The sequence below is a fragment of the Lolium rigidum genome, chromosome 6 (assembly GCF_022539505.1).
Source record: "Lolium rigidum isolate FL_2022 chromosome 6, APGP_CSIRO_Lrig_0.1, whole genome shotgun sequence".
Taxonomy (NCBI): domain Eukaryota; kingdom Viridiplantae; phylum Streptophyta; class Magnoliopsida; order Poales; family Poaceae; genus Lolium; species Lolium rigidum.
The window spans coordinates 291,213,902-291,218,650 of NC_061513.1; positions in this window are offsets into that span (position 1 = coordinate 291,213,902).

Below are 4,749 nucleotides of genomic sequence, written 5' to 3' on the forward strand. Positions count from 1 at the left end.
GCCACCGGTCCACAATGACCATGAAACCAGAAGCCTCGACAGACTGAATAGGCGACATACCGCCCACTCTCCTCTCCTCGACGAGTAAAGAGTCAAAGTCTAAGTCGTCACACACGACGCACGCGTTGGCTGCACCCTACCCCATATTTATAGACTAGCAGAGAAGGTCAAGGTTGGAGGTTCAAATATTTTGAGGGAGGGAGGGGGTGCCTATGGCGGGAACAAGATGAGATGGAGGTAAAATTTCGGTTCTCTCTTTTGGCTGTAGATAGGCTCAGCTAGATCGAGAGACTTGATGGACCGCCAAGATTCAATGATACATCCCGTGTTCTCCCGGATCGGTGACGTGGAGGCCGATGGGGTGCATGGCTAGCTTAGATTGATTCTCTGGCATTAGGGCATTAATTGCTGATTAATTCTCCGGATCAGATTAACCGGCGCCCCTGTGATATCATGCAGTTTCTCTTCTCCGGCCTGTTTAGGCGTGATGGAATTAATTGCCGTTTAATTAGGACGCCCTAATCCCTCCATTTCTGCTTCTATGCGGTGGCGAGGGGTTGCATGCAAGTGTGAATGGAAGGAAAAGGTGGGATATTCGGTTTGGATACCTTGCATGCCCTGTAGAAAGGGTGGGCCTAAGGCGGACGGGTTTGACTCCCCAATTAAACGCCACAATCAACCACAATCGCCTATGTTTATTCTTCCAATCAAAGTACACCTTGGTTCCAGCGATTTCTCATGCACGCCGGTAAATCTGAGCCGGAGGTAGTAGTTACCTTTGCATGCTAATCACATTCCGTGTTCTGCCAAATGGCCGGAGCGACATTGGTGGAACCAGAATCGGTAACTCATTAAATGTGCGTGTATCATGCTCAGCTCTCCCAACTATGCATTTTCTCTCTTTTCTAGTTCTTCTAATTTGACACCTAAATACCGGCTCGTGAAATACATGCACGCACACTAGCTACCTACAAGCTCATGTATAGTTTACTTTTTTTTTCCTTTGCTAACTATATATAGTTACTTTTGCATGCTAATCACCTCTAGTGTTCTACAAAACCGCCCAGATTCAACGATTCGTCGCGTGTTCTCTCAGATCGGTGACGTGGAGGCCTAGTGAGCCAAAACGCTCGGGTGCACGCATAGCTACCGACGATTGATTCCCTGCAATTAATTGCTGATTGATTCTCTCCTCAAAATTGCTTCCTCATGGTAATGGTATGTCGTACTAAACCGCCAGAAAATCATGCTCAGCTCTCCTACCCGTGAAACAGTACATGCACGAGCACACTACCAACAAGGCTTTTCTCTTTGCTAACTATATCAATTACATATATAAAAGAAGGACCCCTATAATGTGCGGCGACAAGACGAGACATGAAATGATAGATAATAACTATTTTTCTCCATGTCGGTCGTCTCGTCCTTCTTTGGGGGTACCGAATGAGTAGTAGCGTCCAACAATTGTTCATCTACCTCGCTAGACCTCCCGCAGTGCTCCAAATTTGGTTGCCGCATGGTTCGACTGCCACCAACCTCGACCGCATTGGATCTATTCTTTCTCGACCTCATCTAGGCTGGAACCGATCACCCCCGACATGGCCAAGTGGCGTCTACTAGGGAACTTTGAAGTCCATGTGGCCACCCTCGCCATAACCATTTAGTTCTCTTTTTATTCTTCTCCTTGTTGTATAGACTTTGGATGTGAGTTGCCACCTAGACTAGGCCGATTTTGGCGTGGCAGTGCCGCTGGGAGTTAGATGTCAAGAGTGGTTTGTGTTGTGAAGCCATGATTTTTATGAAACTTATCTTTGATGTGTTGCCAATACCGCTTCCCGGTTTGATCCGTGCCGAACACCACATCCATCCCCACAACCGCCCAAGCTCGGCACAATGTTGCATCTTCTATCATGGTGTAGTTGACGGCCCTTCTTCTCTTCACTTTACCCACATCGACCTCGACCACCTCATCGTCGTCCCCCCCCCCGGTCGCCTCATCCCTCTCACTGTCAACATCATCCACCACACCGTTACCGCCAACCGGAGCGAGTGGAGGATCGGCAATATCAAGCTCCTCTAAGAGATCCATGAAGGAAGAATCGCCAGTTCTACAAAATCGGATATTAATTTCCGCGCACAAATTCAATGGATTCGAGGATATAATTTTCTTAACTTGAAGATCCATCATCGAGAACGTTAGGGCACCGTTCGAGTTGTCGACATCGGGCGATGGAGAGGCAGTGGACGATGGCGAGAGGGCGCTGCGGTGGATTGTCTTCTTCAACTTCGTCTCCCTCGGCCCCGGTGACTAAATTTTGGGGCGGAACTCAGCATACCTCCGCCCGCCCCGGGAGACACGGTCACCACGGGAGAGGGTGGAAGAAGCTTCGAGTTGAGGCTCATCGCGCCGAGATCCGGTGGCAGCGTTGCATTGAGGGAGGGCCAGTAACACTCCCGTCTTGCATGGAGTCCCCATGTTGGTATATAATGATGGCCTGCATGAATATGAATAACCGGTCGACAACTATAGAGTGGCACCACCTTCACAAATATGATTCTATCGCCTAAGATTTTAGACGTATAATGGCAAGCCCACATTTTCAAGGTCGCTGGCCCAAGTCTCGTGGAAGTTTCACTCATGAGGCCACATTTCATGTGCATTGGGTCAAGGACAATCACACTAAAATTTTCAAATCTTGGATTGAAATAATATTCCTTTCTTTTATTGTTTGTATATATAAATTGACATCTTTTTACGTGGTTCATTTTCCTATGACTTATCCCAAATGAAGCAAAGGGAAAAGACACATGAAATATAACCACTTTTGACGGAAAATAATGGGATAGATGACACAGGGCCCTCTAATGGGGGTTTCGTCTCAAAGCGTTAGGGAGGGTCAGTAGCACTCCCCTCTTGCATGGAGTCCCAATAGTTGTATATAATGATGGGATGCATGAAGATGAATAACCGATCGACAACTATAGAGTGATACCTGCTTCACAAATATGATTCTCCCGCCAAAGATTTTAGACTTATAATGTCAAGCCCCCATTTTCCAAGTTAGTGGCCCAAGTATCAGGGTCACTCATGAGGCCACATTGCATGTGCATTGGGTCAAGCACAAGGACTCAGAAATTTTCAAACATTGGATTCAAATAATCTTCCTTTATTTTGTTGTTTGTATATATAAATTGACATATTTTTACATGGTTCATGTTCCTATGACTTGTCCCAACTAAAACAAATAGAAAAGTAGCACGAAATATAACCACTTTTGACGGAAAATAATGGGGTAGATGACACGAGGCCCACTAGTGTGAGTTTCGTCTCAAAGCGTGAGGCAGGGTCAGTAGCACTCCCTTATTGTGTGGAGTCCCCATGTTGGTATATAATGATGGTATGCATGAAGATGAATAATCGATAGACAACTATAGAATGGAACCTGCTTCAAAAATATAATTCTCTCGCCGAAGATTTTAGACACATAATGTCAAGCCCCCATTTTCCCGGTCAGTGGTCCAAGTCCCGCGGTCACTCATGAGTCCACATTTCATGTGCATTGGGTCAAGGACAAGGCTCCCAATTTTTGAAATATTGGATTGAAATAATCTTCCTTTCTTTTATTGTTTGTGTATATATAAATTGACATCTTTTTACGTGGTTCAATTTCCTATGATTGATCCCAACTAAAACAAAGAGAAAAGTCGTATAAAATATAACCAATTTTGACGAAAAATAATGGGGTAGATGACACGACGCCCACTAATGGGGGTTTCATCTCAAAGCATGAGGGAGGGTCAGTAGCACTCCCCTCTTGCATGGAGTCCCAATGTTAGTATGTAATGGCGATATGCATGAAGATGAATAACATATTGACAACTATAGAGTGGCACGTGCTTCAAAAATATGATTCTCTCGCTAAAGATTTTAGACATATAATGTCAAGCCTCCATTTTCCACGTCAGTGGCCCAAGTCTCACGGTCACTCTTGAGGCCACATTGCATGTGCATTGGGTCAAGGACAAGGACTAAGAAATTTTCGAATCTTGGATTGAAATAATATTCCTTTATTTTATTGTCTGCATATATAAATTGACATATTTTTACATGGTTCATGTTCCTATGACTTATCACAACTGAAACAAAGAGACAAGTCGCATGAAATATAACTACTTTTGACATAAAATAATGGGGTAGATGACACAAGGCCCACTAATGGGAACAAGGCCCACTGATGGGGGTTTCTTCTCAAAGAGTAGGGAAGGTCAGTAACACTCCCCTCTTGCATGGAGTCCCAATGTTGGTATATAATGACATTATGCATCAAGATAAATAACCGATCGACAACTATAGAGCGGCACCTGCTTCATAAATATGATTCTCTCGCCAAAGATTTTATATATAATGTCAAGCGCAAATTTTCAAGGTCACTAACCCAAGTCTCGCGTAAGTTCCATTCATGAGGCCACATTGCATGTGCATTGACTCAAGGACAAGCACACTGGATTTTTCAAATCCTTGACTGAAATAATCTTTCTTTCTTTTATTGTTTGTATATCTTTGAACTTTTGTAAAGGGGCGGAGTTTTAATAAAATGTTGTGGGGGTTTCGCACCACAGACGCTTGGTAAAAAAATGGCCTTATTGTGGGGGTAGACGTCACGGCGCCCACTAAACATCGTTCTTCTTGAAATACGCAACGCAAAAGTGGCACTTGCTTCACAAACAAGACTACCCTGCATGAAGATC